Consider the following 14,054-nt stretch of genomic DNA (forward strand, 5'->3'; position numbering starts at 1 on the left):
ATATGATCAAAAAGTCACTATAGCATGTCGTCTAAAATATGATCAAAAAGTCATACTATAGCATGTCGTCTAAAATATGACCAAAAAGTCACTATAGCATGTCGTCTAAAATATGATCAAAAAGTCATACTATAGCATGTCGTTCAAAATATGATCAAAAAGTCATACTATAACATGTCGTCTAAAATATGATCAAAAAGTCATACTATAGCATGTCGTCTAAAATATGATCAAAAAGTCACTATAGCATGTCGTCTAAAATATGATCAAAAAGTCATACTATAGCATGTCGTCTGAAATATGATCAAAAAGTCATACTATAGCATGTCATCTAAAATATGATCAAAAAGTCATACTATAGCATGTCGTTCAAAATATGATCAAAAAGTCATACTATAGCATGTCATCTAAAATATGATCAAAAAGTCATACTATAGCATGTCATCTAAAATATGATCAAAAAGTCATACTATAGCATGTCATCTAAAATATGATCAAAAAGTCATACTATAGCATGTCGTTCAAAATATGATCAAAAAGTCATACTATAGCATGTCATCTAAAATATGATCAAAAAGTCATACTATAGCATGTCATCTAAAATATGATCAAAAAGTCATACTATAGCATGTCGTTCAAAATATGATCAAAAAGTCATACTATAACATGTCGTCTGAAATATGATCAAAAAGTCATACTATAGCATGTCGTTCAAAATATGATCAAAAAGTCATACCATAGTATGTCGTCTAAAATATGATCAAAAAGTCATACTATAGCATGTCGTCTAAAATATGATCAAAAAGTCATACTATAGCATGTCGTCTAAAATATGATCAAAAAGTCATACTATAGCATGTCGTCTAAAATATGATCAAAAAGTCATACTATAGCATGTCATCTAAAATATGATCAAAAAGTCATACTATAACATGTCGTCTGAAATATGATCAAAAAGTCATACTATAGCATGTCGTTCAAAATATGATCAAAAAGTCATACTATAGCATGTCATCTAAAATATGATCAAAAAGTCATACTATAGCATGTCGTCCAAAACATGACAAAAAAGTCATACCATAGTATGTCGTCTAAAATATGATCAAAAAGTCATACTATAGCATGTCATCTAAAATATGACCAAAAAGTCATACTATAGCATGTCGTTCAAAATATGATCAAAAAGTCATACTATAGCATGTCATCTAAAATATGATCAAAAAGTCATACTATAGCATGTCATCTAAAATATGATCAAAAAGTCATACTATAACATGTCGTCTGAAATATGATCAAAAAGTCATACTATAGCATGTCGTTCAAAATATGATCAAAAAGTCATACTATAGCATGTCATCTAAAATATGATCAAAAAGTCATACTATAGCATGTCATCTAAAATATGATCAAAAAGTCATACTATAGCATGTCGTTCAAAATATGATCAAAAAGTCATACTATAACATGTCGTCTGAAATATGATCAAAAAGTCATACTATAGCATGTCGTCTAAAATATGATCAAAAAGTCATACTATAGCATGTCGTTCAAAATATGATCAAAAAGTCATACCATAGTATGTCGTCTAAAATATGATCAAAAAGTCATACTATAGCATGTCGTCTAAAATATGATCAAAAAGTCATACTATAGCATGTCGTCTAAAATATGATCAAAAAGTCATACTATAGCATGTCGTCTAAAATATGATCAAAAAGTCATACTATAGCATGTCGTCTAAAATATGATCAAAAAGTCACTATAGCATGTCGTCTAAAATATGATCAAAAAGTCATACTATAGCATGTCGTCTAAAATATGATCAAAAAGTCATACTATAGCATGTCGTCTAAAATATGATCAAAAAGTCATACTATAGCATGTCGTCTAAAATATGATCAAAAAGTCACTATAGCATGTCGTCTAAAATATGATCAAAAAGTCATACTATAGCATGTCATCTAAAATATGATCAAAAAGTCATACTATAGCATGTCGTCCAAAACATGACAAAAAAGTCATACCATAGTATGTCGTCTAAAATATGATCAAAAAGTCATACTATAGCATGTCGTCTAAAATATGATCAAAAAGTCATACTATAGCATGTCGTCTAAAATATGATCAAAAAGTCATACTATAGCATGTCGTCTAAAATATGATCAAAAAGTCATACTATATCATGTCGTCCAAAATATGGTCAAAAAGTCATACTATAGCATGTCGTCCAAAATATGATCAAACAGTCATACTATAGCATGTCGTCTAAAATATGATCAAAAAGTCATACTATAGCATGTCGTCTAAAATATGATCAAAAAGTCATACTATAGTATGTCGTCCAAAATATGACAAAAAAGTCATACTATAGCGTGTCGTCCAAAATATGGTCAAAAAGTCATACTATAACATGTCGTCCAAAATATGACAAAAAAGTCATACTATAGCATGTCGTCTAAAATATGATCAAAAAGTCATACTATAGCATGTCGTCTAAAATATGATCAAAAAGTCATACTATATCATGTCGTCCAAAATATGACAAAAAAGTCATACTATAGCGTGTCGTCCAAAATATGGTCAAAAAGTCATACTATAACATGTCGTCCAAAATATGACAAAAAAGTCATACTATAGCATGTCGTCTAAAATATGATCAAACAGTCATACTATAGCATGTCGTCTGAAATATGATCAAAAAGTCATACTATAGCATGTCGTCCAAAACATGACAAAAAAGTCATACTATAGCATGTCGTCCAAAATATGGTCAAAAAGTCATACTATAGTATGTCGTCTAAAATATGATCAAAAAGTCATACTATAGTATGTCGTCCAAAATATGACAAAAAAGTCACACTATAGCGTGTCGTCCAAAATATGGTCAAAAAGTCATACTATAGCATGTCGTCTAAAATATGATCAAAATGTCATACTATAGCATGTCGTCTAAAATATGATCAAAAAGTCATACTATAACATGTCGTCTAAAATATGATCAAAAAGTCATACTATAGCATGTCGTTCAAAATATGATCAAAAAGTCATACTATAGCATGTCGTTCAAAATATGATCAAAAAGTCACTATAGCATGTCGTCTAAAATATGACCAAAAAGTCACTATAGCATGTCGTCTAAAATATGATCAAAAAGTCATACTATAGCATGTCGTCTAAAATATGATCAAAAAGCCATACTATAGCATGTCGTCTAAAATATGATCAAAAAGTCATACTATAGCATGTCGTTCAAAATATGATCAAAAAGTCATACTATAACATGTCGTCTAAAATATGATCAAAAAGTCATACTATAGCATGTCGTTCAAAATATGATCAAAAAGTCATACTATAGCATGTCATCTAAAATATGATCAAAAAGTCATACTATAGCATGTCATCTAAAATATGATCAAAAAGTCATACTATAGCATGTCGTCTAAAATATGATCAAAAAGTCATACTATAGCATGTCGTCCAAAATATTGTCAAAAAGTCATACTATAGCATGTCGTCTGAAATATGATCAAAAAGTCATACTATAGCATGTCGTCTGAAATATGATCAAAAAGTCATACTATAGCATGTCGTCCAAAACATGACAAAAAAGTCATACTATAGCATGTCGTCTAAAATATGATCAAAAAGTCATACTATAGCATGTCGTCTAAAATATGATCAAAAAGTCATACTATAGCATGTCGTCTAAAATATGATCAAAAAGTCATTCTATAGCATGTCGTCTAAAATATGATCAAAAAGTCATACTATAGCATGTCGTCTAAAATATGATCAAAAAGTCATACTATAGTATGTCGTCCAAAATATGACAAAAAAGTCATACTATAGCGTGTCGTCCAAAATATGGTCAAAAAGTCATACTATAGCATGTCGTCTAAAATATGATCAAAAAGTCATACTATAGCATGTCGTCTAAAATATGATCAAAAAGTCATACTATAGCATGTCGTCTAAAATATGATCAAAAAGTCATACTATAGCATGTCGTCTAAAATATGATCAAAAAGTCATACTATAGTATGTCGTCCAAAATATGACAAAAAAGTCATACTATAGCGTGTCGTCCAAAATATGGTCAAAAAGTCATACTATAGCGTGTCGTCTAAAATATGATCAAAAAGTCATACTATAGCATGTCGTCTAAAATATGATCAAAAAGTCATACTATAGCATGTCGTCCAAAATATGGTCAAAAAGTCATACTATAGCATGTCGTCTAAAATATGATCAAAAAGTCATACTATAGCATGTCGTCTAAAATATGATCAAAAAGTCATACTATAGCATGTCGTCTAAAATATGATCAAAAAGTCATACTATAGCATGTCGTCTAAAATATGATCAAAAAGTCATACTATAGCATGTCGTCTAAAATATGATCAAAAAGTCATACTATAGCATGTCGTCTAAAATATGATCAAAAAGTCATACTATAGCATGTCGTCTAAAATATGATCAAAAAGTCATACTATAGCATGTCGTCTAAAATATGATCAAAAAGTCATACTATAGCATGTCGTCTAAAATATGATCAAAAAGTCATACTATAGCATGTCGTCTAAAATATGATCAAAAAGTCATACTATAGCATGTCGTCCAAAATATGGTCAAAAAGTCATACTATAGCATGTCGTCTAAAATATGACCAAAAAGTCATACTATAGCATGTCGTCCAAAATATGGTCAAAAAGTCATACTATAGCATGTCGTCAAAAATATGATCAAAAAGTCATACTATAGCATGTCGTCAAAAATATGATCAAAAAGTCATACTATAGCATGTCGTCCAAAATATGACAAAAAAGTCATACTATAGCATGTCGTCTAAAATATGATCAAAAAGTCATACTATAGTATGTCGTCCAAAATATGGTCAAAAAGTCATACTATAGCATGTCGTCTAAAATATGATCAAAATGTCATACTATAGCATGTCGTCTAAAATATGATCAAAAAGTCATACTATAACATGTCGTCTAAAATATGATCAAAAAGTCATACTATAGCATGTCGTTCAAAATATGATCAAAAAGTCATACTATAGCATGTCGTCTAAAATATGATCAAAAAGTCATACTATAGCATGTCGTCCAAAATATGGTCAAAAAGTCATACTATAGCATGTCGTCTAAAATATGATCAAAAAGTCATACTATAGCATGTCGTCTAAAATATGATCAAAAAGTCATACTATAGCATGTCATCTAAGATATGATCAAAAAGTCATACTATAGCATGTCATCTAAGATATGATCAAAAAGTCATACTATAGCATGTCGTCTAAAATATGATCAAAAAGTCATACTATAGCATGTCATCTAAGATATGATCAAAAAGTCATACTATAGCATGTCATCTAAGATATGATCAAAAAGTCATACTATAGCATGTCGTCTAAAATATGACCAAAAAGTCATACAATTGCATGTCGTTCAAAATATGATCAAAAAGTCATACTATAGCATGTCGTCTAAAATATGGTCAAAAAGTCATACTATAGCATGTCGTCTAAAATATGATCAAAAAGTCATACTATAGCGTGTCGTCTAAAATATGATCAAAAAGTCATACTATAGCGTGTCGTCCAAAATATGGTCAAACAGTCATACTATAGCATGTCATCTAAAATATGACCAAAAAGTCATACTATAGCAGGTCGTCTAAAATATGATCAAAAAGTCATACTATAGCATGTCATCTAAAATATGATCAAAAAGTCATACTATAGCATGTCGTCCAAAACATGACAAAAAAGTCATACCATAGTATGTCGTCTAAAATATGATCAAAAAGTCATACTATAGCATGTCGTCTAAAATATGATCAAAAAGTCATACTATAGCATGTCGTCTAAAATATGATCAAAAAGTCATACTATAGCATGTCGTCTAAAATATGATCAAAAAGTCATACTATATCATGTCGTCCAAAATATGGTCAAAAAGTCATACTATAGCATGTCGTCCAAAATATGATCAAACAGTCATACTATAGCATGTCGTCTAAAATATGATCAAAAAGTCATACTATAGCATGTCGTCTAAAATATGATCAAAAAGTCATACTATAGTATGTCGTCCAAAATATGACAAAAAAGTCATACTATAGCGTGTCGTCCAAAATATGGTCAAAAAGTCATACTATAACATGTCGTCCAAAATATGACAAAAAAGTCATACTATAGCATGTCGTCTAAAATATGATCAAAAAGTCATACTATAGCATGTCGTCTAAAATATGATCAAAAAGTCATACTATATCATGTCGTCCAAAATATGATCAAACAGTCATACTATAGCATGTCGTCTGAAATATGATCAAAAAGTCATACTATAGCATGTCGTCCAAAACATGACAAAAAAGTCATACTATAGCATGTCGTCCAAAATATGGTCAAAAAGTCATACTATAGTATGTCGTCTAAAATATGATCAAAAAGTCATACTATAGTATGTCGTCCAAAATATGACAAAAAAGTCACACTATAGCGTGTCGTCCAAAATATGGTCAAAAAGTCATACTATAGTATGTCGTCTAAAATATGATCAAAAAGTCATACTATAGTATGTCGTCCAAAATATGACAAAAAAGTCACACTATAGCGTGTCGTCCAAAATATGGTCAAAAAGTCATACTATAGCATGTCGTCCAAAATATGATCAAAAAGTCATACTATAGCATGTCGTCCAAAACATGACAAAAAAGTCATACTATAGCATGTCGTCCAAAATATGGTCAAAAAGTCATACTATAGTATGTCGTCTAAAATATGATCAAAAAGTCATACTATAGTATGTCGTCCAAAATATGACAAAAAAGTCACACTATAGCGTGTCGTCCAAAATATGGTCAAAAAGTCATACTATAGTATGTCGTCCAAAATATGGTCAAAAAGTCATACTATAGTATGTCGTCCAAAATATGACAAAAAAGTCACACTATAGCGTGTCGTCCAAAATATGGTCAAAAAGTCATACTATAGTATGTCGTCTAAAATATGATCAAAAAGTCATACTATAGTATGTCGTCCAAAATATGACAAAAAAGTCACACTATAGCGTGTCGTCCAAAATATGGTCAAAAAGTCATACTATAGCATGTCGTCCAAAATATGATCAAAAAGTCATACTATAGCATGTCGTCCAAAACATGACAAAAAAGTCATACTATAGCATGTCGTCCAAAATATGGTCAAAAAGTCATACTATAGTATGTCGTCTAAAATATGATCAAAAAGTCATACTATAGTATGTCGTCCAAAATATGACAAAAAAGTCACACTATAGCGTGTCGTCCAAAATATGGTCAAAATGTCATACTATAGCATGTCGTCTAAAATATGATCAAAAAGTCATACTATAACATGTCGTCTAAAATATGATCAAAAAGTCATACTATAGCATGTCGTTCAAAATATGATCAAAAAGTCAAACTATAGCATGTCGTTCAAAATATGATCAAAAAGTCACTATAGCATGTCGTCTAAAATATGACCAAAAAGTCACTATAGCATGTCGTCTAAAATATGATCAAAAAGTCATACTATAGCATGTCGTCTAAAATATGATCAAAAAGCCATACTATAGCATGTCGTCTAAAATATGATCAAAAAGTCATACTATAGCATGTCGTTCAAAATATGATCAAAAAGTCATACTATAACATGTCGTCTAAAATATGATCAAAAAGTCATACTATAGCATGTCGTTCAAAATATGATCAAAAAGTCATACTATAGCATGTCATCTAAAATATGATCAAAAAGTCATACTATAGCATGTCATCTAAAATATGATCAAAAAGTCATACTATAGCATGTCGTCTAAAATATGATCAAAAAGTCATACTATAGCATGTCGTCCAAAATATTGTCAAAAAGTCATACTATAGCATGTCGTCTGAAATATGATCAAAAAGTCATACTATAGCATGTCGTCTGAAATATGATCAAAAAGTCATACTATAGCATGTCGTCCAAAACATGACAAAAAAGTCATACTATAGCATGTCGTCTAAAATATGATCAAAAAGTCATACTATAGCATGTCGTCTAAAATATGATCAAAAAGTCATACTATAGCATGTCGTCTAAAATATGATCAAAAAGTCATTCTATAGCATGTCGTCTAAAATATGATCAAAAAGTCATACTATAGCATGTCGTCTAAAATATGATCAAAAAGTCATACTATAGTATGTCGTCCAAAATATGACAAAAAAGTCATACTATAGCGTGTCGTCCAAAATATGGTCAAAAAGTCATACTATAGCGTGTCGTCTAAAATATGATCAAAAAAGTCATACTATAGCATGTCGTCTAAAATATGATCAAAAAGTCATACTATAGCATGTCGTCTAAAATATGATCAAAAAGTCATACTATAGCATGTCGTCTAAAATATGATCAAAAAGTCATACTATAGCATGTCGTCTAAAATATGATCAAAAAGTCATACTATAGTATGTCGTCCAAAATATGACAAAAAAGTCATACTATAGCGTGTCGTCCAAAATATGGTCAAAAAGTCATACTATAGCGTGTCGTCTAAAATATGATCAAAAAGTCATACTATAGCATGTCGTCTAAAATATGATCAAAAAGTCATACTATAGCATGTCGTCCAAAATATGGTCAAAAAGTCATACTATAGCATGTCGTCTAAAATATGATCAAAAAGTCATACTATAGCATGTCGTCTAAAATATGATCAAAAAGTCATACTATAGCATGTCGTCTAAAATATGATCAAAAAGTCATACTATAGCATGTCGTCTAAAATATGATCAAAAAGTCATACTATAGCATGTCGTCTAAAATATGATCAAAAGTCATACTATAGCATGTCGTCTAAAATATGATCAAAAAGTCATACTATAGCATGTCGTCTAAAATATGATCAAAAAGTCATACTATAGCATGTCGTCCAAAATATGGTCAAAAAGTCATACTATAGCATGTCGTCTAAAATATGATCAAAAAGTCATACTATAGCATGTCGTCCAAAATATGGTCAAAAAGTCATACTATAGCATGTCGTCAAAAATATGATCAAAAAGTCATACTATAGCATGTCGTCAAAAATATGATCAAAAAGTCATACTATAGCATGTCGTCCAAAATATGACAAAAAAGTCATACTATAGCATGTCGTCTAAAATATGATCAAAAAGTCATACTATAGTATGTCGTCCAAAATATGGTCAAAAAGTCATACTATAGCATGTCGTCTAAAATATGATCAAAATGTCATACTATAGCATGTCGTCTAAAATATGATCAAAAAGTCATACTATAACATGTCGTCTAAAATATGATCAAAAAGTCATACTATAGCATGTCGTTCAAAATATGATCAAAAAGTCATACTATAGCATGTCGTCTAAAATATGATCAAAAGTCATACTATAGCATGTCGTCCAAAATATGGTCAAAAAAGTCATACTATAGCATGTCGTCTAAAATATGATCAAAAAGTCATACTATAGCATGTCGTCTAAAATATGATCAAAAAGTCATACTATAGCATGTCATCTAAGATATGATCAAAAAGTCATACTATAGCATGTCATCTAAGATATGATCAAAAAGTCATACTATAGCATGTCGTCTAAAATATGATCAAAAAGTCATACTATAGCATGTCATCTAAGATATGATCAAAAAGTCATACTATAGCATGTCATCTAAGATATGATCAAAAAGTCATACTATAGCATGTCGTCTAAAATATGACCAAAAAGTCATACAATTGCATGTCGTTCAAAATATGATCAAAAAGTCATACTATAGCATGTCGTCTAAAATATGGTCAAAAAGTCATACTATAGCATGTCGTCTAAAATATGATCAAAAAGTCATACTATAGCGTGTCGTCTAAAATATGATCAAAAAGTCATACTATAGCGTGTCGTCCAAAATATGGTCAAACAGTCTATACTATAGCATGTCATCTAAAATATGACCAAAAAGTCATACTATAGCATGTCGTCTAAAATATGGTCAAAAAGTCATACTATAGCATGTCGTCCAAAATATGACAAAAAAGTCATACTATAGCATGTCGTCTAAAATATGACCAAAAAGTCATACTATAGTATGTCGTCCAAAATATGGTCAAAAAGTCATACTATAGCATGTCGTCTAAAATATGATCAAAATGTCATACTATAGCATGTCGTCTAAAATATGATCAAAAAGTCATACTATAACATGTCGTCTAAAATATGATCAAAAAGTCATACTATAGCATGTCGTCCAAAATATGGTCAAAAAGTCATACTATAGCATGTCGTCTAAAATATGATCAAAAAGTCATACTATAGCATGTCGTCTAAAATATGATCAAAAAGTCATACTATAGCATGTCGTCCTAAAATATGATCAAAAAGTCATACTATAGCATGTCATCTAAGATATGATCAAAAAGTCATACTATAGCATGTCATCTAAGATATGATCAAAAAGTCATACTATAGCATGTCGTCTAAAATATGATCAAAAAGTCATACTATAGCGTGTCGTCTAAAATATGATCAAACAGTCATACTATAGCATGTCGTCTAAAATATGACCAAAAAGTCATACTATAGCATGTCATCTAAAATATGATCAAAAAAGTCATACGATAGCATGTCGTCTAAAATATGATCAAAAAGTCATACTATAGCATGTCATCTAAGATATGATCAAAAAGTCATACTATAGCATGTCATCTAAGATATGATCAAAAAGTCATACTATAGCATGTCGTCTAAAATATGATCAAAAAGTCATACTATAGCATGTCGTCCAAAATATGACAAAAAAGTCATACTATAGCGTGGTCGTCTAAAATATGACAAAAAAGTCATACTATAGCGTGTCGTCTAAAATATGATCAAAAAGTCATACTATAGCGTGTCGTCTAAAATATGATCAAAAAGTCATACTATAGCATGTCGTCTAAAATATGATCAAAAAGTCATACTATAGCGTGTCGTCTAAAATATGATCAAAAAGTCATACTATAGCATGTCGTCTAAAATATGATCAAAAAGTCATACTATAGCATGTCATCTAAGATATGATCAAAAAGTCATACTATAGCATGTCATCTAAGATATGATCAAAAAGTCATACTATAGCATGTCGTCTAAAATATGATCAAAAAGTCATACTATAGCATGTCGTCCAAAATATGACAAAAAAGTCATACTATAGCGTGTCGTCTAAAATATGACAAAAAAGTCATACTATAGCGTGTCGTCTAAAATATGATCAAAAAGTCATACTATAGCGTGTCGTCTAAAATATGATCAAAAAGTCATACTATAGCATGTCGTCTAAAATATGATCAAAAAGTCATACTATAGCGTGTCGTCTAAAATATGATCAAAAAGTCATACTATAGCATGTCGTCCAAAAATATGACAAAAAAGTCATACTATAGCGTGTCGTCTAAAATATGATCAAAAAGTCATTACTATAGCGTGTCGTCTAAAATATGATCAAAAAGTCATACTATAGCATGTCGTCTAAAATATGATCAAAAAGTCATACTATAGCATGTCGTCTAAAATATGATCAAAAAGTCATACTATAGCGTGTCGTCCAAAATATGGTCAAAAAGTCATACTATAGCGTGTCGTCTAAAATATGATCAAAATGTCATACTATAGCATGTCGTCTAAAATATGATCAACATACTATAGCATGTCGTCTAAAATATGATCAAAAAGTCATACTATAGCATGTCATCTAAGATATGATCAAAAAGTCATACTATAGCATGTCATCTAAGATATGATCAAAAAGTCATACTATAGCATGTCGTCTAAAATATGATCAAAAAGTCATACTATAGCATGACATCTAAGATATGATCAAAAAGTCATACTATAGCATGTCATCTAAGATATGATCAAAAAGTCATACTATAGCATGTCGTCTAAAATATGACCAAAAAGTCATACAATTGCATGTCGTTCAAAATATGATCAAAAAGTCATACTATAGCATGTCGTCTAAAATATGGTCAAAAAGTCATACTATAGCATGTCGTCTAAAATATGATCAAAAAGTCATACTATAGCGTGTCGTCTAAAATATGATCAAAAAGTCATACTATAGCGTGTCGTCCAAAATATGATAAAAAAGTCATACTATAGCATGTCGTCTAAAATATGATCAAAAAGTCATACTATAGCATGTCGTCTAAAATATGGTCAAAAAGTCATACTATAGCATGTCGTCTAAAATATGATCAAAAAGTCATACTATAGCATGTCGTCTAAAATATGATCAAAAAGTCATACTATAGCATGTCGTCTAAAATATGATCAAAAAGTCATACTATAGCGTGTCGTCTAAAATATGATCAAAAAGTCATACTATAGCATGTCGTCTAAAATATGATCAAAAAGTCATACTATAGCGTGTCGTCTAAAATATGATCAAACAGTCATACTATAGCATGTCATCTAAAATATGACCAAAAAGTCATACTATAGCATGTCGTCTAAAATATGGTCAAAAAGTCATACTATAGCATGTCGTCCAAAATATGACAAAAAAGTCATACTATAGCATGTCGTCTAAAATATGATCAAAAAGTCATATGTCGTCCAAAATATGGTCAAAAAGTCATACTATAGCATGTCGTCTAAAATATGATCAAAATGTCATACTATAGCATGTCGTCTAAAATATGATCAAAAAGTCATACTATAACATGTCGTCTAAAATATGATCAAAAAGTCATACTATAGCATGTCGTTCAAAATATGATCAAAAAGTCATACTATAGCATGTCGTCTAAAATATGATCAAAAAGTCATACTATAGCATGTCGTCTAAAATATGATCAAAAAGTCATACTATAGCATGTCGTCTAAAATATGATCAAAAAGTCATACTATAGCATGTCGTCCAAAATATGGTCAAAAAGTCATACTATAGCATGTCGTCTAAAATATGATCAAAAAGTCATACTATAGCATGTCGTCTAAAATATGATCAAAAAGTCATACTATAGCATGTCGTCTAAAATATGATCAAAAAGTCATACTATAGCATGTCGTCTAAAATATGATCAAAAAGTCATACTATAGCATGTCATCTAAGATATGATCAAAAAGTCATACTATAGCATGTCATCTAAGATATGATCAAAAAGTCATACTATAGCATGTCGTCTAAAATATGATCAAAAAGTCATACTATAGCGTGTCGTCTAAAATATGATCAAACAGTCATACTATAGCATGTCATCTAAAATATGATCAAAAAGTCATACTATAGCATGTCGTCTAAAATATGATCAAAAAGTCATACTATAGCATGTCATCTAAGATATGATCAAAAAGTCATACTATAGCATGTCATCTAAGATATGATCAAAAAGTCATACTATAGCATGTCGTCTAAAATATGATCAAAAAGTCATACTATAGCATGTCGTCCAAAATATGACAAAAAAGTCACACTATAGCGTGTCGTCCAAAATATGGTCAAAAAGTCATACTATAGCATGTCGTCTAAAATATGATCAAAAAGTCATACTATACCATGTCGTTCAAAATATGATCAAAAAGTCATACTATAGCATGTCGTCTAAAATATGATCAAAAAGTCATACTATACCATGTCGTTCAAAATATGATCAAAAAGTCATACTATACCATGTCGTTCAAAATATGATCAAAAAGTCATACTATAGCATGTCGTTCAAAATATGATCAAAAAGTCATACTATAGCATGTCGTCCAAAATATGATCAAAAAGTCATACTATAGCATGTCGTCTAAAATATGATCAAAAAGTCATACTATAGCATGTCGTCTAAAATATGACCAAAAAGTCATACTATAGCATGTCATCTAAAATATGATCAAAAAGTCATACTATAGCATGTCGTCTAAAATATGATCAAAAAGTCATACTATAGCATGTCATCTAAGATATGATCAAAAAGTCATACTATAGCATGTCATCTAAGATATGATCAAAAAGTCATACTATAGCATGTCGTCTAAAATATGATCAAAAAGTCATA

This window comes from Embiotoca jacksoni, unplaced genomic scaffold (assembly GCF_022577435.1).
Source record: "Embiotoca jacksoni isolate LCO1_2020_lvr unplaced genomic scaffold, fEmbJac1.0.p SCAF_27, whole genome shotgun sequence".
NCBI classification, from domain to species: Eukaryota; Metazoa; Chordata; class Actinopteri; family Embiotocidae; genus Embiotoca; species Embiotoca jacksoni.